The sequence below is a fragment of the Perognathus longimembris genome, chromosome 12 (genome assembly GCF_023159225.1).
Source record: "Perognathus longimembris pacificus isolate PPM17 chromosome 12, ASM2315922v1, whole genome shotgun sequence".
NCBI classification, from domain to species: Eukaryota; Metazoa; Chordata; class Mammalia; order Rodentia; family Heteromyidae; genus Perognathus; species Perognathus longimembris.
In genome coordinates, this window is record NC_063172.1 from 27355063 (window position 1) to 27381126 (window position 26064).

Consider the following 26064-nt stretch of genomic DNA (forward strand, 5'->3'; position numbering starts at 1 on the left):
TTTTATAGTTGTACAGTTTTGCAGTGTATAGATTAGTCTGCTTCTTTAGCCACTTTATATTTAATTTAATGCTTTCTTTTTCTTTTTTTGAGACAGGCTCTCACTATGTAGCCCAGGCTGGCCTTGAACTTGCAGTCCTTCTGCCTCAGCCTTGTGAGGACTGAGATTACACGTTTATAAATTTTTTTCACTTATTCACATCCATATTTGAAATAAAAATTTCAAGTGGTATTACTCCCATGTTTAGCTCAGGAACATGAATGAGGTGGGTGACGCCAACTCCAGTTAGTTCTAATTCACACTGACTGAATGGGATCTTTCTACTTGCCTGAGCTAGGCTTTAATTTGGGGGCTCAAGTGAACCTCCTGTCTCAGCCTCCTAAGTACAGCAATTATGGGGGTGTGCCACCACTCCTGACTGCCACTTTATTTTTCATTTGTACATGGATAAAGTGATGACCACAAGGAACATGTAACAGTGTGCATTTTAAAAGTTAATATCCACAAATTTGCATTTTGTTTTTAAGTGTGCTAATGTCCCAAATTTCCTTAATTCAGTTTCACCTAAGGACTAAATGTTAAATACTGCTTTTCCATGACAAAGGAAGTTGCTTATGGGTTGCATAAAAGCCAAATTAGTCCTAAAATTAGGGATTTGGCCTAAGTCGAGTGAGTTGAAGCTGACTCCAGATCCCATCGCCCACAGAGCCATGTTCCTCTCTACTCCCACGGCCCGTTCCTGTGGAGATGGCTGCAGGTTTGAAGGAGAACCCACTATTCCTGAAGCCTTAGGTGGAAGGGTTTAATTCTTCAAGTTTGGGTCTTAATTCTGTCAAAGAAAATCAGTGTGAAAAGGGAAGACCGTACAAGGACTTTTCTTAGTACGGATAATTGACAATATTCTTATGTACTTTTTGTTGATTTTTTTCCAAAATTTGCAAAATTATTTTGTATTTATTGTGTATGTTGTACAAAACTCTGTTACATGTGGTATACTGAAATATATTTTGCTAAAATACATTATGGTCAACCAAGCCAATTTTGCACATAAAGAATTCAGATTTTTCCCAAGAAAGTATGATTATGTTTTGATTTAGTATGCTGAAATAAACTGGATCATCACTATATCATTTTGTGCATGGTTTTGTTGTTGTTAGTTTTTTTTTTTTAGTAACACTGTTTCTTTATAAGCCCAGGTGCTTCCCTATCCAAAGAATATGTATTTTTCTATTTGTGTACAAAGATCAGTACATATTTAAGTCTTGTTCAACTTTTCTTCCACCACATGGCTTATATCTAATCACAACCACAGAGCTCTCACTTGCATTCTTTCTCCCAATTCATGAGCCTCTTCGTCCGAGATCCCACATCATGAGTAGTAACTCTCTTATAGTGTCCTGAATTCTGTTCTTCTGCATTTTATTGTACATTGAAAAAGTCTGCAAAGTTCCCAAATGCCCTGGCCCAGTTTTTATAAGTTTGCATCTATTTCTTGTGCTAAAGAAAAATGTCATGTCACAAGGCAAATTGGCCTCTCTATGAAATCAGTTACCTCATCGTCACCCTCTGGCTGTCCTACTGAAGATCCTGGTGAACTTGATCACTATTCTCTATTGCTTTTTCACACCTCCTCTGTCTCTGTACCCTGACTCTACAAACAGGCAGTCTTCCCATCTTTTTTTTTTTTTTTGTAGAGTTTGGACACAGATTTTCAGAATAAGTAGGAGCCCTAAAATCTGTACTCTAAGAAGTTGGCAGTCAAATTCAAGATGTGAAATTCTGCCTATGGGAGGATGGGGGTTGGGAAGAATGGCTCAGTGATAAGAGTGCTTGCCTAGCATGTGTCAGTTCCTTGATGCAATCCTCATCAGCACGCATGCGCGCACGCACACATGTGTGCACACACACACACACACAGAGTGTTGACTGAGGTGTATGAAGATAACCTTCACAAGAGGTAACCTTAAGTTTGGGAGGCAGCAACCCAAGACAATGTTGCTAAGAAAAAACTAGGGAATAAATACCTTCCCCTTTTCCTTCCTGCCTCTCTCCTTCCAGGATCACCATTATCCCAAACCACTCAGGATCAGGAGAGAGACAGTCTGTTGATGTCATCCCTGCAGCCTAGGTCCTAGAGGTGGGGGATATAGCGAAAGTACTTGTCACAAAGTATGTTGGTACTTCTGAAAAGTATTGTAAGAAAGAGGAGCACACAAAAGATTTGGCTTGGTTACAAGAAAAACCAAAAGGGAATTCTGAGATTATAGAAATTCAGTATCTGAAGGATATGGTACAACAGGTTGATTTTAAGCCCCCTCAAAATAGGAACTGGAATTGAGAAAATGAGACACATTGATATAGTCTTGGCAAAGATCCCAATAGAGGTGGTTGTCAGTGATTTAAGCTTCCTGAGAATACGACAAGGCCGAAAGTCCAGGTGGAAGGCTGGCTCTCCGGGCGTGGATACTTTCTGATGTGATTCCAGTGTGGTAATAGAAGGAATCTAGAGAAGGCAGGTAGATGGTGATGTGAATACCTGTAGGTCAGCAGTGACATTGTAAACCTAACTTTTCTTATGAAACAGATGAACTAATATCCTTGGAGATAGGGGTAGGGATAGAGAAGAGAGATATGAGAAAGAAATTGGAGGGTAGAATCATAATAGATCTGATTTGTCTTGTTGAATGTGTACTTCCTCTAAAAGCATGTGGATGAGCTTATTACATTGGGGACTTACCTGGATTTCTCTCTTTTATTAGAACAGTATAGCTATGAATTGATCTGTTGTAATTTGTTATTTGTGATGGTTACATACATGCATATTATATTCTTTGATCAATTTCAGTCTGACCATATTAGTCTGGATTTCTCTGTGGACTGCAAAATGCAGAGAAGGAAGCGTGTCCAAGGTATTGGAAAGAATGCTTCTAGTGGTAATGCAATGACTGTGAGATTTCAGCGGGGTGCAAGGAAACGAGGACAATAGATTAGGAGTTCATGAATGTAAAGATGGGGAGAGGTGTTCTGATTTGGTGTCCGAATTGAACAAGTGATTTGGAATGGGAAGAGATTGTGATCAGAGTGAGTTGCCACTCTTGGGAATTTAGGAACACATCGGGTGTGTGGCAGTGTGGAACAGGTACCTGAGGGGTGGTGGGGAGTTCATTGGTAACAAAGGTGACCTGGGCTTCAGAATCCAGGCCTTTTGTAATTTGGGTGCACTTTGAGAGCCCAATGTTTAAGTCTTCAGTGAGAGAGAGGAACTGTGGAGGACAGGGGCATAGAGCTGAGTTGTGCATGTCAAAAGAACCAGCTTATTACAAAAGAATGGGGTGTTCATAGTCAGGACGTGATGGAGCTAGAGAATGTCAGCCCTATTCTCATGATCCTCGGAAGTCCATAGGAATGGGAGAAAATCGAAGCCCCCCTTGGGCTGTGTGGGAAGGAGAGCTTCCAGGGCAACACCCTGCATCAGACAGCACAAGTTCAAGCGGGATACAGGAGCAGTCTGATGTTGCAGCCACGGAGTCACCAAAGGCTCAGGGAGAAGGTTTAGAAGGAGACAAAGGAGCATAGAGCAGGAACAGGCTCTGTGGTGCACTGTGGAGACAATGGTGCCCTGACTAAATAGCTGAGGAGGTGCCACTTAAACCTCACCCACTGAGGCGTGGAGGGAGGAACAATGGAAAAACAGGAGTCCTGGCTTTCTACTCTCTCCCTCTAGACTTGTTTATGGCAAGGTAGTCCTCAGGGTGGATCAGGGTCTTGTGCATCCTGTGCCAACTCTCATGACCACATCCCTTGTTCTCTGCCCATTTCCCCAGGCTTGTATGGTTGCACATCATAGACATAAGACATAATTGAAGTATACTCTAGTTTACTACTTAGTTGTCTATAGGTTGAAACACAGACCGTGTTCTTCATAACCATATTTCCTCATCATGGATTATAATGCTCAGCTTCTGTGATATGAATCTATGCCTCACTGTATCCTGAAACTTCAAATTCTCATTAAAATCAATATTTGCACAAACTTTAAGCTTACAGGGTGATTTTACAATTGTGCCAAGGCAGTCATTCCATGAGAGCACCGATTTTCTGAGGACTTCCTCATAGTATTATTGGTAAGAGACCTGACGCTTGGAGAAGTGAAGTTCTTTGTCCAAGGCCACACAACGGGAGGATGCCAGTGGCTCTCAAGATGCCAGGACTATGTCTCCTCATCCTTTCACTGAGGGGACCCACTATTCTAAATGCTGGCAATACAAAGGAGTGTTATGAGGATGTGTAGGTCAACAGATCATGCACTGATGTCAATTTAGAGTTTTTAATCCTCTGAAGTGCCTGCCCCAAGGCTTGACCCAAGGGAATTATTTGAGCATCTGGGGCCTGACTCAAATGACAATGTGTTATAGACATAAGAACTTTGAGGGCAATTGATACTTGTTTGATAATAATATTTGGGAGATAAATGTTCTTTGAAAGAGTTTTGTTAAGTATAAAGTAATTTAAGATGTATTAATTTGGCTGTGAGGGCATTTAAAGCAAACAACAGCAACAAAGCTGTGAAAATGGCCTTGGAGCATTATCTTTAGTTACTTGAAGAGTTTCTAGAGTTTTTTTTTTGTTTTTTTTTTTGCCAATCCTGGGCCTTGGACTCAGGGCCTGAGCACTGTCCCTGGCTTCCTTTTGCTCAAGGCTAGCACTCTGCCACTTGAGCCACAGCGCCACTTCTGGCCATTTTCTGTATATGTGGTGCTGGGGAATCGAACCCAGGGCCTCATGTATATGAGGCAAGCTCTCTTGCCACTAGGCCATATCCCCAGCCCCTCTAGAGGTTTTTTTTTAAGTGCAGTTTATGTTAAAATAATTTTTATTAATTTAGAGAAGACAGTGTTTGTGAGAAAGTGGACTTTCTTTGGAATTTTCTTTTGTGGTCATTGTGAGGGATTTTTTTCCTATTCTTAGGTTCACATTCATCCTTTGTTCTAAGACTTAGACTGATATCTAGCCTTGACAATCATACTATATTATATTTTCCTAAGGAGGGAATAATTTTAATTATGTTTAGTCTTTTTTCCCTTTGTGTACACATTTAGTTTTATTGTAACAAAGCAACTTGTACACTTTTAATGTTTAAAACTGAGCATTATCTTTCCTTTCCAATGAAAACAAAAGAAAATTTAAAAATAAATAAACAAAATTACAATAGAGAATGTCAATTCCGAATAAGATCCTACAGGGTCTGTTTAGTCTTGTACTATTGGTGTGTTGGTGAATTTTTAAACTGTGTGCTAACTGCAATATGCTATATAATCAGATAAAGGTTCAACATTATTAGTACAACTGGCACCAGAATGGCAAAAACTCACAGTTATTAAAATTTTTGGAATCTGTAGACTAGATTTTGTGGTCTCTAGGCTGAAATGTTAAGTCCTACCTAAATCTCCTGAGAATCCCTGCCCAGAACTCAGAGAAGTAAAGTAGTGACCAATCAAGATATGATTGTGGCTGGGTGTGGTGGGGCATGCCTGCAGTCCTAGCACAAGAGTTAGAAACCAGGGTAAGCTATACAGTGAAACCCTGTCTCAAAACAAAATGAAAAATCTGGGTGCCAGTGGTTCACCCTGTAATCCTAGCTGCTCAGGAGCCTGAGACATGAGGATCATGGTTTAGTAGCCAGCCCTGGGAAGTATGTGAGACTCACCTCCAACAACCACCAAAAAGCTGGAAATGGTACATGGCTCAAAGTGGTGGAATGCCAGTCTTGAGTGGGAAAAAAAGAGACAGTGCTTAGTCTATGAGTTCAAGCTCTAACACACACACACACACACACACACACACACACACACAGAGATACACCCCCAAACCAAAAGCAACAACAACAACAAAAAAAAGAGTTCACAAAAGACAAACAGACACAAAAGAAAAAAAAGAGAAAGAAATGGAAGTGCTTGTTTTGGTTCAAGTCCATAAAGCAGTGCCTGCTTATTCCTGTCATTTGTTGGTTTGGTTCTCTTTATGTGGAGCCTAAAATACCAGAGGACTTAGGCTGACCTTTACACAGTTTTCTGAGAGGGGAAGAGGAGAGGGGGAAGGGGAAGGAAGGAGGAAGAGTGGGAGAGTTGTGTGTGTCTTTCCTATGGAAGGCAACTTCCAGATACACGTAGCCTTTTCATGTCTGAGCAAATGGACTCACAAAGCCTCTCTTCTGCGATACCCCTGCTGTTTGGTAAAATCCATCATCTCATCTCCTGGGATCCAGCTTTGCCAATGGGTCACATAGAGCATTTATTCCTTCCCAGACTTCCCTCATTCTTCGTGTTTACAGGCTACTTTCCATACTCATCAAAGTCTATACTTAGGACCATTTAGCAAATGGTACACTGAGATTGCAGTTGAACCACTTTTGTGTAAGCACCACGTGTTATCCTGGGAAGGGGATGTAGCCCAGTGGTAGAGCGCTTGACTGGCATGCGCAAGACTCTGGACTTGATCTCCAGAACCAAAAAAGATCAGTAACAATAAAATACATATGAATTGTTCTGTGTAACATGTAGCAGTTGCTCAGGAAAACTTAGTTGACAAATGAATGTGTGCAGTCCTCATTAGTGGAAGCAGAAAGCCACTGTCATGTCATTAGAATAATTGAGAGCCAGAGGCCATTGGCCCAGAGAGACTGTATAACCCACAAGTTTCACAGATACCATCTCACTTTCCTAGCAATGCTATCAGGAAGGTAATTTTCCCTCCCCAGACACTTAAGGAGTGCCAGGCACTGGGAGGTGATGGATAAAGCCCTCACAGGATAGACCCATCATAACCAAAGTAAAATATTACCTTCCTTTTCCAGATGAGTTTAGAGAGCTTCTACTCCTTAGCTTCAAGTGAGATGGCTAGAGTCACAATCCCATGTCCGGAGTAATATTAAAGCTAATGCTTTCCCCAGAAGGTTCATCCCTAAAACATTGCTAAGTGCTTTGGCGGCAGCCACCTCAGAGTGCTGGTAGCCTTGGTGGGGTGGTGAGAGGCACAGGAGCGGGTCAGGCTCAGGGGAGAAGCCAGCAGAGGTGAGGGGGGCATGCTGCTAACAGCTGGCAGGAAGTGCGTTGCAGCCAGTGGAGATTTGGTGGGCAGGGCTGATGGGAGAAATTAGCAAAGCTAATTGCATCTAATTTTCTGGAGGAGAGGAATAGCTTCAGCATCTTGCCAGCTGCTACCAACCTAGCACCCAGTTGCTGATCTCTGTGTGCCTGGCATGGAGCTGAGAAAAAGCCAGCCAAGCAAGCCCGCCATGGCTTCTGGCCTTCCCCTAGGCTGGGGTGGGGGTGGGGTGGGGCAAGGCATCAGGCTCAAGACAAGTCCTCTTCCTCTCTGGCAATGCCAGAGATAGGCCTGGCTGCTGGGCTGGTCCTATTCCTCATCTCCTACTTCGTACTTGCTGTAGGGGAACACAGAAGATAGCAGTATCTTGCTAGAAGCTTCCACTTGACATCCTCATGGTGGAGCCCTTGAGCCACTAGCATGTTCTCTGCTGGAACTGAGGAGAGAGATTGCAAAGCAGAAAGATCCATTGCCAGAAAAGCTCTGCCAGGTTGTGCAAGGCATCTGGACACTAAGAATGTTGATTGAATGCCCTTCAGGACCCAAAGTCCAGGAGGAGCCTGTAGGAAAATGCATCCCTGGCCAGAGATGTCGGGATTGCTGAGAGAGGAAAGTCTAGGGACAGTGGCACAGAGAGACCCTGTGTTTGGTACTGAGTGAAAGAGAAAGAACCTTTTTTTTTTTTTTGCCAGTCCTGGGGCTTGAACTCTGGACCCTGGCTTCTTTTTGCTCAAGGCTAGCACTCTGCCACTTGAGCCACAGCACCACTCCTGGCTTTTTCTATATATGTAGTGCTGAGGAATCAAACCCAGGCCTTCATGTATGCAAGGCAAGCTCTCTACCACTAGGCTATATTCCTGAAAGAATCTTTTTCTCCAAATAGATCCCAAGCAGTTGTGGGACTGAAAAAGGCTCCATGTCTCTGTGAAAAGTTAGGAGGCCTGGACTAGTCCCAGAGACACAGCCCGAAAAGATAGAGAGTGCCACAGGTTTCCTGGGAGCGGCAGTGGGTGTGCCACTAAATGATGCTCCATTTGAGGAAACATAAGCCTATCTTAATTTAGTGCATCCACAAAGTATCTTAAAATCTAGGGTGTTGTATTGTGAGGTAAAAGCACAGGCCTTAGAGCCAAATCCTGGCTTCCTGCCTTCCCTAGCGGAAGGAGAGAGCTGGGAAAGGAGATAACTCTCTAAATCTCCTCACTGGCTGGGTGACTCTGGCAAATTAACTGCCTTCAATATACCTCAAGTTCACGATCTATAACCTGTACATAAATATACGTAATATGTACCTCTTGTGTGGCATAACAAAACTTAAAGTAGCACCCAGCACAAGGTGAGTACTCAATAAGTGAGGTGGTTATTTCAAATGATTATTTTTATGTAACACTACTACATTTTTAGGCTTATGCTGAGACATTCCTGTTGGCTTAGAGAGACCCTCAAGTCAGTGGTTCATCTAAGACTGAGCTACTGGCTTCCTGCTTTGTCACTTTTAACAATTTTTTCAATTGTGTATTTCCATTTCCATTTGCAGACCAACCATAAAACATTTTAACATCTAGCATTTTTGGTTGACTAAGACATATATTCACATGTTCCTCTAACAGATAAGATAGCTTTCTTTTGTCATTGAAATCAGGAGCAAATGAAACTCAGTTGGCCTTCATTATCTGTAAGCGTTTATTATTATTATTAATTATTGCTGTTATTATAAACATTTCTTTTAAGGCTAATGAACAAATCACAGGCCTAATAATGAACAAACCCCCTTTAAAAATTTATTGTTATTATAAAGGTGATATACAGAGGGGTTACAGTTATATAAGACAGGTGAAGAGTACATTTCTTTTTTTTTTCAAATTTTTATTATCAAACTGATGTACAGAGAGGTTACAGTTTCATACGTTAGGCATTGGATACATTACTTGTACTGTTTGTTACCTCGTCCCTCGTACCCCCCCCCCCCCCCACCAAGAGTACATTTCTTTTTGGATGATATCACTGTCCCCTTTTGTTTTACAAGTAGCATTTGCAGTATAGTGTCACTGTTAGTTCTGGGAGATTTCAGACTTCATTTTGTCTCCCAATGGATGGCTTGAGGAGCTAGCCTTCCTACTCCTCTGTCTTTAAAGTCCACTTTGTTCACACAGAATTCGGTCTGGTTATCATATGCAGGAGAGAATTCCATTTGAACCAGGCTCCACCTACTGAGACTCAAAACTGAGGCTCTGTGGTAGCTGATGCAAAGTGTGTTTGCAGGGGGGTCTCTTGGAGGAGAATCAGTTCAGTGACAGAAGACTGATGTGGTAGCTTTGCCCCAGTGATGGCTGTGATGGAGATTTGCATGTAGTATAGAGAGCATTTTGCAAATCCGCCCAATAGAACAAGGGTGAAGGTGGCACTTAAAAGAGAGGTTTCGGACTGGGAGTAAATGGGGAAAGAGCTGACACTGTTCAAAAAGAAATGTATGCCTTACCTGACCTGTGTAACTGTAACCCCTCTGTACATCACCTTTACAATACAAAAGTAAAAAACAAAGAGAGGTTTCAGCTGGGTTCCAGTGGCTCATGCCTGTCATCCTAGATACTCAGGAGTCTGAGATTTGAGGATCTTGGTTCAAAGCCAGCCTGGGCAAGAAGGTCCATGAGACTCTTATTAACCACCAAAAAGCTGGAAGTGGAGCTGTGGCTCAACTGGTAGAGTGGCTTGCCTTGAACTAAAACCTCAAGGACAGTGCCTAGGTCTGAGTTCAAGCCCCAGCTGGCACATAATAAAAGAGGGGTTCCATGAAGCCTTGCCTATGTGGGGACACAAAACATAGAGAAGATAATGCAAAGCAGAGAGGCCAACTTTCTAATCCACCTTGGTGCCTGGCATGGCAGGTAAGAGTGCATGGCTGTTCCAACTGCTTGCTATTCCAAATACCTGCAATGAACCTTCATAGCTGCACTTGCACATGTATATGATATATATATATGATATATATATATACATATGTATATGTATATGATGTGTATATATACATATATATGTATATATATATATCCTCATACATATCCATGATTGTTCCCTGGAATAAGGTGGTCAGAGGAATGTAGAATTTTGATGCTACTCTTTTCTATTGTTTGTTCTTTGTAACAATGTGAAAATGTGTATGTGGACAAGTGAAAACTTGGGAAGGGGGAGGGGTATTGTTTTTGCCTTTTAAATAAGAAATTTTCTTTTTACTAACATTTTAGATACATTCTAAAACCATTTCTATCATTTTAGAGTAATACTTTTTAATGAAAAGCTTTTTTGAGTTACATACATTTATAATACAAGGAGTGTCATGGTGATATTTCTACCCATACACGCAGTGTACCTTGAACAAATTCACTTTCACCACCCCATAGGGGGAGAAAAATGAACCAAAATGTACTTATTAGACATTTATACTTTTTCCTTTGGAATGTGTCAGTTCAGTTCATTTGCTGATTGGATTATTTGTTCTTTTGGTGTTTCTTTTTAAAAAAATATTATTATTATGTTTAATTATACAAAGTAACTATCATTCAACAAATCAGCTTGTAAGTACATCTTGATCCATGTCAGCTTTTTTTTTTTTTTTTTTCGGTTGTGGGGCTTGAACTCTGGGCCTGGGTGCTGATCCTGAGCTCTTCAGCTCAAGGCTAGTGCTCTGCCACTTGAGCCACAGCGCCACTTTTGGTTTTCTGGTGGTTAATCGGAGGGAAGAGTCTCACAGTCATTCCTGTCTGCGCTGGCTTGAACCACAATCCTCAGCTCTCAGCTTCCTGGGTAGCTAGGGTTACAGGCGTGAGCCCCCCGCATCCAGCAATGTCACCCTTTTAAAGTCATTCTCCCCCATCCTGCCCAACCCATGCACTCCCCTCAATTGTCTTAGTTTTATAGGATATGCATTGAATATTATCACTGAACACTGTGTGTGTGTGTGTGTGTGTTTCTGGGGTTTGAACCCATGGCCTTGTGCTTACTAAGCAGGCATTATAGCACTTGAGGCATACCTTAGGGAAAGAATTTTTATTTTTATCTTCACTCTATTCATCACTATAGAAAGTAATCTTAGCTACCCACTCAAAGCCCTTCTCAACAACAGTTGAGAACACCTTATACTTGCCTTTTCAGACTCTTTGCCACTATAAGTGGGTAATGATACTAGTGTGTACACTAGGCAAATCTTCTACAATGAGCTACATCTTTTGCTTTTAAAGATATTGATACATGGTTGGCCTAGTCTTGCAACCTTCTGTCTTCCATTTTCTGCTCTGAGGCAATAAGGACCAAGATAGCTGAAGCCATCCTTACCCATGGCTTCTGTTAGAGAAAACACATCTTAATTCAAATTACCTCCTCTTTTACAAACAATCTAAAATAATGTCATTATTCTCACCCTGCATCCTTCATCCATTGGGTGGTTTCTATTCTGATTATATTCTTTACAAAACATCTAAAATGTAAGATTCTCAGCAATTCTAGGATCCTTCGTAAGCATTCTTTCCCACCAAGCCTGGCTCAACCCTGGCTTCTCTGATTTTGCCAGAAGAGAGCAGGTGGTTCTGAGCACTCAGCTGTCTTCCTAGACTCCTCATCTCCCAGTGCTGGAAGGTTCCCAAGGCCTAGGTTCTGCCATTGGGCTTCCCTGCCTGCTTGTCATTTTAGAGCCATCCCCCAGCGTCCTTTTTGGGCCACAGCAGTTGAGACCTCTGTACTACTTTATTGCCTTTTAACTGAAACCATTAGGGATGCTTAATGTTTAAACCAGAACCTTTGTCTTGAAACAGTACATCAGGTACTCGAGCCCACAATACACAGTACACAGTGATTTCTTCAGATTGGATGACAGCTGGAATTGTGTTCCAGTCTGAAGGTATGTTTGTGACAAGCAAAATGCTTAAGAGCATTACTCCTGATGACTGGGTTTCCTGTTGTGATTTAGCTAATATTCAAGTTCCCTGTGACAGGAATAAATTACAGGGATTATTCCACCCAGTGGCCCACACCTTTCACAAATAGCCTGTTGGGAGGTCATAGAGCCAAATGCTCATGCCAAATGGCTGGGGTGGGAAGGCACAGAGGCAGGTGGAGGAATATCTCTTTTCAAGTTTAGAGTTCCACAAGGCAAAGGGGAGTGAAAAGGGGAGTGGAAAGGATCAAATGTAGGTATTTCTAGGTACATTTGGCAAAGATCAAGGTTCAGAGTATGTGTGGTACATTGAAGAGCACTGGGCAGGGAGTCAGACAGAGTAGCCAAGGGGAAAGGTGAAATTCTTTAGTCAGACAGACAAACAGAAGGAGGAAAAAAAATCTCAACTCCACTCTTCCTTAGCCTTTGGGTGAATTGCTGTCTCAGTCTTCTCGTCTATGAAGCAGGAGTGCATGTTGGCTTAGGGTTTAAAGAGTTTCAGTGTAGTGAAATAGGAGTCATCTGGATCCGAACTGAGTGTAGACAGGGAACAGCACTGAGAGAGAGGGGGAGGGCGCCCAGTGTCGGTTGGGATGGTCTTGGTGGGTGTTAACTGTTAACCAATTTAAGTAATGATGGGCTCTTTTATGGTCAGGTCAGACCTTTCATAATAGCTGTGTCACATTCAGGATGACACTGCTCATCGTGTGGCACTTGTAGGCATATTTTAAGAGAAGATTAGACAGGGCACGTGTGGTATGTCTTTGCAACTCTGCTGACAAATGAGGTGCAAAGTTTATACCTCGACAGATCAGAATGATGACGGTACCTCGTGTACTCCTGATGCAACTTCAAAATGCCTAAGGCTGACTTCACAGGAACAGGTGAGGGTAAGAGTGGGGAATTTAGGAGACTGCTTTCAGGGAGCTTCGTGCAGTGAGCGTGAACTGACTCAGCCATGATTCTGGACATTCAGCCAAGAAGCATTTCCAAAATGAGGCATTTACAGGAGAACCTGGTTACAACAAGACTCAGTGCAGGCTTATTCTGGGGACCAACCTGGCCATAAACAAATCTAACAGCTGTTCAAACCTTGGGGTGCATAAGTATCATTTGCATATTTAGATATGCAAATTCTAGGCCACCCTCAGAAAGTCTGATTGAGCAGATGTGTGGGGGGGGGGGGGATTGAGGACCAGAAATCATTCAAGCCATTTATTCCACATTATTTGTAAATTGCTTTCTTTTCTATTTGCTGATAAAAAAGCTAAGGGTTCAGTGCATTGCAACATTCAAGAACTAGATTTTTACTAATTGATCAGATGGACACAAGATCTTATCCTCTGTAAAGTGGTAGAGTTCTTTGTCATCTATGTAAGGTAAGGAATGGGATGGAATCCATGGTAACTAATCCTGCGGTGTCAAATCATTTTAGTAAAATAACTTATTTCTACCTATGTCATCTGTAATTTTACCATGTGTTCTTTCCACTCTAAAGCCATGAAATATGTTTCAGATATTTAAAAATGTCATGATTGGCACAGGAAATAATAGTAATGCACATTCATACATAGCTGACTTTAAACCAAATCTTAGAGAGTTTAAGTTCTATTTCTCCTAAAAGCTAATTTTGCTATTCTAAAAGTCTAAGATTGAACTCTAATTTCAACATATGAAACACCAATACTGTCTTCTTTTGTAATGGGGTTAAAATAAAATAAAAAAAACAAGATAGTTGTTTATTCTTTTGTAGTATACTTGTAGTACACAGATCCTATCAACTTGGGCAGCAGAAAAAATATCTCTAGGACAGGGCATTGTTAAAAAGACTGTCCTGAGTAGGAAATTGAAAGGGAATACCAAATTTGAGAGACACAGGGTAAAAAAAGAGAAACAACTACAAAAGCAATACTTGCAAAACTGTTTGGTGTAAGTGAACTGAACACCTCCGGGGGGGGGGGGGAGGGAAAGGGCGGGAGGGAGGGGGGCATGAGGGACAAGGTAACAAACAGTACAAGAAATGTATCCAATGCCTAACGTATGAAACTGTAACCTCTCTGTACATCAGTTTGATAATAAAAATTTGAATACAAAAAAAAGACTGTCCTGCATATCACTAAACAGACTGTTAATTTAGTTTCTGTAGAGGTAAACCAGGCTACTGCTGAACAAACAAACAGGCTAGCATGACCATTTAGAAGGAAATCAAATACTTCAGTCAGATTTGACTGGATACTTTCAGTATATGTAAGTGTCTGTATCTCACGGAAAGTTGAAGCCAGAAATCCTTGACCAGCCACCTTCTGTCAGTGTCTTAAAACAGCTGAGGATTCAACCTGACTAGGTTTCAGACTTCCATTGTGGTGAGGGTTGAGTGTTATGAACACAGTGGTGCCTCTTTCCTGCCTCGCTGGCAGTCAAACAGAATAGACGGAAGCGGGAAGGGCGAGGGCCACCACCAGGATTGGCATCTCCACAATGTTATTTACTATGCAATTCTGGAGGGATTGTTTAACCTCTATGCCTCAGTTTCTTTCTTTATTAAATGGGATAAACACCTGCCTGACATTATCTCATTGAAAACCATGGGCTGCAGGGAGAATGAAATCGATAATACTGAGAAGAATAAGAATATGATGTGGTAAGAGCAGTACCTGGCATTACTAAGAGCTTGTTCATGTAAACTCTTCCTCTCGTGTTCATCAAACCCACTCCCTTGTTTCTTGGCTCAGGGATATTAAGACAGCAGAAGAAAGTGGAGCCCACTGGGTGTTTTCTAGTCTTTGTGCCTTTCACCTCCATCTTTGGACCACCTTCTTTCTCTCCTTTTACCCCAGAGTTTTTGGAAGGGATTCCATGATTTCCCTGGCATTTGTGTAACCACACAGTGACTCCTAGAACTCTTCCTTTCGTCAGAGCATCAATGTACATTTCTATCGCCCATAAGACTGCCTGCAGACATAGATGTCACTCACATCAAATGTATTGTCTTTCCTATTGCTTACAATATTATATTGAAATTCCTTTTTTGATGGCAAAGAAACACATGAGGAAATGCTCAACATCCCTAGTAGTAAAGGAAATGCAAATAAAAACAACCCTGAGATACCACCTCACCCCAGTTAGAATGGCCTATACTCTGAACTCAGGAAACAACAAATGCTAGAGGGGCTGTGGGGAAAGAGGAACCCTTCTCCATTGTTGGTGGGAGTGCAAATTAGTACAACCACTTTGGAAAACAGTATGGAGGTTTCTCAAAAAGCTCAATATAGGCCTACCCTATGACCCAGCCATACCACTCCTAGGCATCTATCCTAAACAGCAAAACCCAAGATATCAAAAAGACATTTGTACTTCCATGTTTATCGCGGCACAATTCACAATAGCCAAAATTTGGAAACAACCCAGATGCCCCTCCACAGACGAATGGATCCAAAAAATATGGTACTTATACACAATGGAATATTACATAGCGATTAGGAATGGTGAAATATTGTTATTCGCAGGGAAATGGTCAGAACTCGAACAAATAATGTTGAGTGAGACAAGCCTAGAACACAGAAAACAAAGGGGCATGATCTCCCTGATATATGACTGTTAACAAAGGGAGACGGAGAGACAGTAGAGACCAAGTCTGTGAATACTGTATATGTTCTTGATACATTGTATATTGCATATATGTCTACCTGACCTAGACAAGGGATAGAAAAACAGGTCGTAAGATATCACAAGAAATGTACACACTGCCCTACTATGTAACTGTACCCTCTTTGCACAACACGTTGTAAAAAATTTATGTTCAATTAATAAAAAAATAATAAAAAAAAGAAATTCCTTTTTTGTTGTTTATTGTTATCATCAAATAATTGTACAGGAAGGTTTCAATTGAAGATGTCCGTGTATGTGTACAATGCATCTTGACCAGAGTCATCCCTTCCATTATTTCCCCTCCCACCTATCTCTTCCCCTATTAGGCTTATCAAGTTTCCTAGCTCCATTTTTGCATATGTGCTTTAAATTTTGTGACTGAAGTCACCTACCATTTCTCTCTCCATTCACCTATCCTCCTCCCATTAGCCTTTACCCTCCACAATCAGACATGTTTCAGCTTTTTTTTTTTTTTAAATCAGTAGTGGGACATGAATTCAGGGCCTAGGCACTGTCTCTGAGTCTCTTTGTGCTCAAGACTAGCAATCTACCACTTGAGCGACAGTATCACTTCTGGTTTTTGAGTGGTTAATTGGAAATAAGAGTCTCATGGGCACTTTTCTGCCCAGGCTGGCAGATCTGAGTGATGAATTTAAAACTTCATGTGCTTTTGAGTAGTGGGGCCTAGATGGGTAGAAGTAGATTGCTGAAGCTCAGATCTCTGTCTCCTGAGTAGCTAGATTACAGGCATGAGCCACTAGCATCTGGCTTCTTGATATTCATTTTGCAGTTATTTTTATATCTTCCTGATTAGACTTTATGATCTTTTTGAGGGCAAAGGTTGTTTCTTATTGATAATGGGTGCCAATTTGAAGATCGATTTCTAACTCTAGAGTTCTTGACCTTAACCTGCCTTTGTAAGATTTCCAGATTCTTGGTCTTAAAAATACATTACTAATCTTCCAAAAATTTGTATAAGTTGAAATATGTATAAGGGATATACAATAGGATAATGGAATCCATTTCTGTATTTTTAAAGTATAATTTTACAAACAATCAATATTGATAAAATTTGGCCAGTCCTAGGGCTTGAACTCAGGGCCTGGGCACTGTCCTGAGCTTCTTTTTGCTCAAGGCTAGCTCTCTACCACTTGAGCCACAGCGCCACTTCCAGCCTTTTCTGTTTATGTGGTATTGAGGAATTGAACCCGGGGCTTCATGTATGCTAGGCAAGCACTCTACCACTAAGCAACACTCTCAGCTCCTAAAAATTAAACTTTTAAAAGTAAATAAAATCATGGTTTCTAAAATATGCTTTTCTCTGGATGTATGCATATAATTTTGTTTTCTATCTATATATAATATTTTCCTTGCAGTATATGCTAAGACAGGAGTGCTAATGAGGGAAGCATCACAAATTTTTACATTTTCAAGAGAATACATTTTCATTTAAACCAACTCTTTTTTTTTCTTTTTTTTTTTTGGCCAGTCCTGGGGCTTGGACTCAGGGCCTGAGCACTGTCCCTGACTTCTTTTTGCTCAAAGCTAGCACTCTGCCACTTAAGCCACAGCGCCACTTCTGGCCGTTTTCTGTATATGTGGTGCTGAGGAATCGAACCCAGGGCCTCATGTATACGAGGCAGGCACTCTTGCCACTAGGCCATATCCCCAGCCCTAAACCAACTCTTAAGTGCAATGGTCATACAGAAGTATGAATGGTATTTTGGTAGACTGATATGGACAGCTTAAAGTGCTTATCCATCATGTATTGTCTGTTGTCTTTCTGTCGCTGTGATACAATGCTTGAGAGACATCAATTTACAGAAAGGAATATTTCTTGGTCTCAGTTTCAGAGGTGTCAGTCCTTGGCCACTTGGTTTCATCACTGTGGGCTTGTGTTGAGGCAAATCATCATGGTGGGAAATGCATGATGGAACAAAACTGCTTAGCTCATGATGCCCAGGAAGGAAGGAAGGAAGGAAGGAAGGAAGGAAGGAAGGAAGGAAGGAAGGAAGGAAGGAAGGAAGGAAGGAAGGAAGGAAGGAAGGAAGGAAGGAAGGAAGGAAGGAGAACAAATGAGAGAGAGAGAAAGAGAGAGAGGAAGGGAAGAGTGAAGGGGAGGAAAGGAAAACACATGGGAGGGAAAGGGAGGGGATGGGACAGAAAAAGGAGGAGAGGAGGGAGAAAAGAGAGGGGAAGGGAGGGAAAGGGGAGAGTGGAGAGTACTAAAGCCAAAAGTACTCCTCAAGGTCACACTGTCAGTGACCCACTTCTACCCATCTAGGCCCTACCTCTCAAAAGCATGTGAAGTTTTGAATTCATCAATGGGATCTGAACATTGACATCAGAACCAAGCCTTCAATGAGTGTGTAAGGGCCATTTCATATCCAAACCATAACAGTTTATAGCCATTCTTGTAGCCTATGGCTGCCAAAGTACCTGCCCCCCCCACAAATCTCATTCTTAGCTCAAGGAGGGAAGTAATATTCCTCTATGAGCTCTAGTTATTTATGTATACAAGGCGAGCACTTTACCACTAGGCCATATTCCCAGCACCAGCTCTAGTTATTTATATGAAATCACCACCATGTATTTTTCTATGCTGTTGAGTGAATAAACTCTAGCTAGTTTCCTCTCTCCCTCTCTCTCTCTCTATATATATATACACACACACATATATATACCATCATATAAATTGCTTTCCCAAGTAACAGTCTAAATATGCAAATAAGATTCATTGGTAGCAACTTAGTTTAGAAGACAATATTGTTGATGGATTTAAATTTGCTTTTTCCCTTGAGGATACACTACAAAGTTATATGTTTCTCACATTCATCCCAGAAGGAAACGCAAAATGGTTTCTGTGGTGATTTTTCCTGTGGCATTATTATTAGAGAGCAGGTGCTTTCCCTTTCTGAATGAGGACAAAGAATCATTTCAGATAATGAAATCAACATTTTCAACACTTCTTAGTGAGAATGGAAATAGATTGATTATGAAGACACTTATTTTTTGTGGTGACTTGGTTACTGCTGAATTTAGTGGGATAAACAATGATTTTTTCCTAAAGTCTTTTAAATAAAACATTAAATCCTTTTGTCGGTTAGTTAATTAGTTTGATCACAATGTTTTGAAATCAGATCTAGGACATGTAATTGCTATGAATAAATTTGTGAAAACAAACATATCTACCAGGTTAATGGGAAATTTCACAACTGAGCTACCTTTGTACCTGCCTAGTTCTTTCCATTCACTGACTCATTATGGTGATAATGAAGATGAGAGGGAAAGTGAAGCTTTCTCCCTACCCAGGATTGATGATAGCTACACTTTATTAAGGATTTGCTATGTGCCAGGAGTGGCACCTTATTTAATCTTCACTGCATTCATTTGAATGTTGACTATGTTAGTCCCATTTCACAGATTAGGACATTGAGGATTCAGAGAATTTAGTACGTTCTGTGGCTGAAAAGTGGTAGATCCACAAATGCCTGATTCCAAAGTTCACTACGTTTGGGCAACTAACTCACAACAGCTGTACAAACTAGAATTTGTTTTTGATATACTTACAGACTTGGATTTTATATCTTGAATCTAGTAGGCACAGCCAAGATAGGGTTACTTTTTATCTTCCACTGCTTTGTCAGGATAATTTTCCAGACACTTCTTTTCTTAAATTTAATTTTGAGTATAAGGGTGATGTCAGAGGGGTTACAGTTATGTAAGTAAGGTAATCAGTACATTTCTTGTAGAATGTTGTTACCCTCTCCCTTGTTTTTGTTCTATGTTTCCTCTCCCCAACTCCCCTCCCCCCAAGTTGTAAAGTTCATTTCCAACATTGTGTCTTGTGATATCACTATTGCATTGTTTTGACACCCAAAATGCATTTTAGGCTATGGGAGCTCAACAATTCTACTAAAATGCTTGTGAATTGGGGAGACTCTGTTTTTATCCCAACTGTATTTGTATTATTAGATACTGCAGGTAGCTTTCTATGACTCAAATGTTCTTTTTCTTTGAAAAAAAATGACAATTCTCTATTTGCCCCATACATCTCAACAGTTATACACATGGTCACTATCACTGGAGTTTTAGGGATGTGAAAACAAAACAAACTTGCCTCTGGACCATGGTGGGATTCTGAAGCGGAGGCTCTTGTGGGAACTGTCCATGGTGATGCCTCGCTGAACCCACAAGTCATGTTTACCCATGGTGCTGAATTTCTAGGACTCTTGCCCTCCCTCCCTCCCTTCCTCCCTCCCTCCTTCCCTCCTTCACAAGCCAAGCACAGCTCTGGCTGAAGACAATGTTCAGTGAGAGATGCAGCTGCGTGCAGGATTTAGTACACAGGCCCTGAAAAGATGGGGGTGGAGTTCCATAAACTCAGTTCCAGCATGTCCCTGTACCAGTTATTGTTGTTTCTGTCTGGTGCTGAGAATTGAACTCAAGTTCTCATCAATATTAGGCCAGTGTTTACCTACTGAACCATTCCTTCAGTCCCTTGGTTGATGCTTAGAGCAATTGGTTGCTTGCCTGGAAACAGCTTCCACAGAATTCTGGTTAGTCCTGTGTTCTGGAGGTTGAAGACAAATGGGTATTCCTGCTTCCATTCCCTATTTCCCACCTATTAGGAACAAAGCTTCAAAAAATGGTCATTGATTTAGGATGACACCTACATCCTTTCAAGTTATCATACCCAACTTGGCCTCTGTCTCTAAGAAGCCGTTATGCTACTAGGCCCACAGCTGCTAGCAGTGTACAATGTGGGCAGTGGCTCTTCCCAACAATAGCTCACCCCACAGGTCAAGGAACCAATGCAAACATTATGTGTTACCCATTTCCGAGTATGTCCATTCTAACTATGCACGTGACGGTAAGAATAAATACAGTGTTAGCTCTATGAGCCTGGGGACCCTGAGACCTAGACTTGGGCTTGGATTCTATTTATGGTGTGGTCCTGATGCTCTCCTTTTAGCTGGAGTTATAAGAGCATGTTAGACTCTGAATATTAATTTCCAATACAGATATATTGAACACATTACCTTATGAATTCTGTGAGATCAACGTGTAATTGAGACCCTCAAAAAGGATCCCATTTGCTAACTTTATTCAAGGCCTTTTGTGGCTAAAGTTGATCAATTTCCCTTCCTTAGACAGAAGGAACCTTACTTGCTTCCCTTTTGCTCCCTATCTCTCCTCTCAGGACTTTGTTCAGGTTGATCTTTTAGACTGTATAAAATCATCTAGTCAGAGAACTAAAGAATGCTAAGGTGTGAATTCACAATACAATTCTCTCTGACAAGAACTGATGACAAAGATGCAGCAACATAAAAGACTAGATATTTAAGGCAATGAGTGGGAAGTGAATACTAAGGAAGCAGGGCCTTTGAATCCCACAGGGTTAGTCCCTTCCTGTCTCCTCCCATATTGGTGCCATACAGTCTCCCTCCTATTCTTTCTCTCTACCAAATAAAAGGTTTGGTATAGATTTTGTGACAGTAGTTTCTCTTCAACAAAATCATTCTTTCTGCAGTTGGCCCAGCAGAGCTGAATACTCTTCAGAGAGACAGGGAAAGGAAGAAATATGCTTTTGAATTATATTTTGTGCCTCCATAGTGATAGAGAGATGGATAAAAAAAACCCCAAAATCTGATCACAGCATCCTCAATTGTGATGCACAATTAAGCAATTAGACAGTCTCTATAATGAGCTGCTTCCAGCTGCTGCCTCTACCCATGGGTAATGCTAGTTGGCCAAAGAGAAGGAAAGACACTGAGAGAGAACAGAGAAAAGTGATAACAGAGAAAAGTGATCATGGGTCATTATTAATTACCTAGTCTGGAGAAAGAAGTTTCCCAAACTCCAATTTTGATATTAGAGAAAGACTTCAGAATATCAGCGAATAACAGAACACTGGCCATGGCCCTATCCATGACTGATGTTAGACTTTCCAAATCCCTTCAGCCATAATTGCTGCTGGGTGGACCACGGCAGGCTGGGAAGACCTAGGAGGGGGAAGAGGATCCTAGCAAGTGGCACACTAGGCTCTGTGGGCTTTCCCCAGAGGCTAAAGAATGATCAACACATAGCATGGGGTTTCCTGAATACTATACATGAAGCAGCAAAATTGACAGAAGGTAGAAATCATCTGACTACAGCCAGAGTCATGGATATTTCTTAGTGAAGTCTTCTCGGCCAGGTCACCTACAGTTCAGCAACTGCATTAGGAGCTAAGCAGCGCAGGCCAGCGTCACAAGGTTCAAGCGTTTCTTCCTTAGGCAGGATCTCTGGTGGAGTCTTCTCCATTCATTTCAGTGGATGGAGGGGAGGGTTGAAGGCAGGCAGGGGGCTCGTCCCACCCATGTGCGTCTTGGAAATATCATCTAGAAGGATTTAAGCCTTGCAGTACAAAGGTCCTACTTTTTAATATGTTATGGATATCTGTATACTTAATTGAGTATGCATTTTTTGTTTTTCTCTAATCTAATATATGATATATTTTAGTAATAGCTAACTAATAAATATAGTTAATAGTTAAGTAAGCTATTACATCTATTAATAATAGTTAATTTTGTACCACACTATTGAGGTTCAGGATATAAATAAACCTCTTTTAGAATGATAGAATGACTTCATTGTACCCAGGATAATTGTGTCATATTAAGCAAAAGTATAACTTTGTTTTTGTGATTTATGTTTGAAGAAGATATGTAAGGGTGGGGTGGACTGTGATAGTCTTTTTAGCATGCCAGTTTTTCAGGGTTAAACTCTCCAGTTACTCATCAGACCCTTGGCTAAGTGACGCTGTGCAGGCATTTCTTTTCTGGACTGGTACTGGGACTTGAACTTAGAGCCTCATGGTCTTGCTTAGCTGTTTTGTGCAACACTGGTGCTCTGCCATTCCTCTACTTCCATACCCTAGGGATCCAATGGACGCTATGCTCATTTTATGACTTCAGCCTGACTTTCCTGACTTCAGCCTGATGACCTCAGGCCTGTGGGATAGAACTGGAGCTAGTAGTAGTCTATGGAAAGTATGTTCTTTTCCTACCAAACCCTACTATTGCTTCCACCATGTTTCCTGACTTGCTTAAATTCTCTCTCTGGAGGCAAGAATCTGTGGTGATATCCAGTAATATCAGCCTTATTTCTTAGGAATAGGAGAGATTTGTAGATGCCATTTTGCTTTTTTCTTTGTTCATTTTTTTATTGCACTTAGGTCTTTATTTGTTTGTTGTTTTTGGTCTGAGATCAGGACTGGAACTTGGTACCTGATGCTTCTGCCAATTGGCTAGTACTCTGCCAACGGAGTCACTTCTTCAACCCCAATGTTCACGAGTTTTAAAGGAATATTTGAAGATAACAGAGAGTAGTTTAAAATCAGCATTTTATTTTTCCTAAATAACCCTTTAAGTAGTTGTTCAAAGGGGTTTCAATTCAACATGTCTGTTTAGGGAGTAAAATGCATCTTGATCAGTATCATCCTTCCATCAGCATTCTCAACAAAAATAATTGTTCAAATTACATGAGTTCACAAAACAACCTACAGCTTCGTTACATTCACAGAATATCACATTGAACTCTAGTAAGTGTTTGTGAAGCTTAGACTTTAAAAACATCACACTGTGAAAAACCCTTTAGGGATCAGGGTTAATAGCACTGGGCTCAATCCTCAGATCACCCTCACTCCCATGTTCAAAGAAACGCAGGAACAGAAAACCAAACCCCAAACCATAGAACTGAATCTAACCATCGTCAATACTGTGGCTGACCACACCCTTTCTATTTCTTGAGAATTTAGCAGGCCCAGGGCCCCATCTTGCTCTTCCTTTGCCCCACTTACTGTGGATACAGTATAGTTGAGTACCTTATCATTTTCTGGTAATTCTTCTTAATTAATAAATATATTCTATCGACTAAGTATATATGTTCTAACTTTTCCTAAAATTCTTTTCTGGTGATTTACGGCAAAAGCCACTTCATCCTTTCCAACCAGGATATCAAAGACTTAAATTTTCAAATTAAAGTAATGACTAAATTCAAATTTAATTTCCAAATTAAAATAATAACTAAGCATTCAGCTATTATATCTATGTTTTCTTTAGTTCATTGACAGTAATATTTTATTTTTAGTGCTTGATTTTGTGGCCTGGTTGCTGTCCCAGAGCTTTCTTTCTCTTTTTAAAAATTTTTATTGTAAAGGTGATAGATTTACATAAGTCAGGGAAGGCATACATTTCTTTTTGAACAGTGTCACCCTTACCCTCATTTCTCCCAGGTTTTTCCCCTAACATTCCCCCCCCCACCACCACCGCCCAACAGTTGTATAGTTCATTTCCAACATAGTGTCTGGTGAGAATCACTGCTGATTTTTTTTCTTCTTAAGGTGAGTATTCTACCACTTGAGCCTCAGCTTCACTTCCAGATTTTTTGGTGGTTAATTGGAAATAAGAGTCTCTTGGACTTCCTGCCTGAGTTGGCTTTGAACTGGGATCTTCAGATTTCAGCCTCCTCAGTAGTTAGGATTATAGGTGTGAACCACTGGTACCTGACTTATACTTACTTTTATATAGTGAAAATAGCTGTGCATCTAGTATTTTGTATGTTACTCCTTTATTAGTAATATTTCAAGTCCACATAACTGAGAGGTCAGCACTATCCATAAACTTGTCTTTTTAATTACTATGCAACATTCCACCATAGACGACGCTCATCCATGGCTCTATTTTTGGACATTTGGGCTCTTTCCAGTTTCTTTCTATTATAAATAATGTTGCTGTGAGAGCTTATTTAGACAAGTGGCTTCCAAAATTTTCTCTTTGGGGTCATTTCCTTAGTTCAATATCCCTAAAATATGAATTATTTGGAAAAAAAAACCGCACATGAATGGCTTGTTATCCATTGCCAGACTGCTTTCTAGAAAGATGGAAGCAATTTACAACATCAAAACAATATATTTCCCTGAAGACACATTCATACTGGATTTCCTAAATTATTATTTATTTTTGCTTGTTTCTAAGCTAGAAACTGACATCCGAGTTTCTCTAAATGTGCATCTCCTTAATTGCTAGCAACGATGGGCTGGCATCCTCTACCTGGCGACTCGCTGTCTCTGTCTCCTTTTCCATGAACTGTTCATTTTTATATTCTAGATATTGATTTTGTGCATGTATTAATTCTTTTTATGTGGCAAGTTATTTCTTTTGAATTAAAAAAGGATCTGTGATAAGAAGTATAATGGTGGAGGAGGTAACAAATACTACAAGAAATATACTCATGGCCTTACATATGAAACTATAACCCCTCTGTACATCACTTTGACAATAAATAATAATTATTAAAAACAAAAAAAAAGGGGCTGGGGATATAGCCTAGTGGCAAGAATGCCTGCCTCGGATACACGAGGCCCTAGGTTCTATTCCCCAGCACCACATATACAGAAAACGGCCAGAAGCGGCGCTGTGGCTCAAGTGGCGGAGTGCTAGCCTTGAGCAAAAAGAAGCCAGGGACAGTGCCCAGGCCCTGAGTCCAAGGCCCAGGACTGGCCAAAAAAAAAAAAAAAAAAAAAAAAAGGGGCTGGGAATATGGCCTAGTGGCAAGAGTGCTTGCCTCGTATACATGAGGCCCTAGGTTCAATTCCTCAGCACCACATATATAGAAAATGGCCAGAAGTGGCGTTGTGGCTCAAGTGGCAGAGTGCTAGCCTTGAGCAAAAAGAAGCCAGGGACAGTGCTCAGGCCCTGAGTTCATGGCCCAGGACTGGCCAAAAAACAAAAAACAAAAAACAAAAAAAGAAGTATAATGGCCATCCAAAGATATCCATACCTTAGTCCCCAGAAGTTGTGAATAAATTACTAGCAAAAAGGACTTCATTGATGTAACTAAGGATACGGGGACTTTGGGAGTATAAGAGGAGGCCCAGACACAGAGAGACCAAGGGTGATCAATGTAGCTGTGGCACTCAGACACCATTGTGTTGAAATGAACTTTACCACTCGTGGGTGGGGATGGGAGGGCAAAACTGGGAGAGAACTGGAAAGGGATGACACAGTCCAAAAAGAAATGTTCTCTTTACTTGACTTAGGTAACTGTAACCCTTCTGTACACCATCCTTATAATAACAATAAACATTAAATAATAAAAAATTTAAAAAGGGTACAGGGAAAATGATCCTGGTTTATCTGAGTGGGGCCAATCTAATCATAGAGATTTCTTTTAAGGCAGAGAACCTTTTAGTGATGATGGAAGAAAGTTCCAGCAGATGCATTGTTGTTCGTTTTGGAGATGAAAGAAGGGGACTGTGAACCAAGGGATGCAGGCAGCCTCTAGAAGTGGGGAAGGCAAGGAAAAAGCGTCTCCCCTAGCACTTTCAGAAGGAGCTCTAT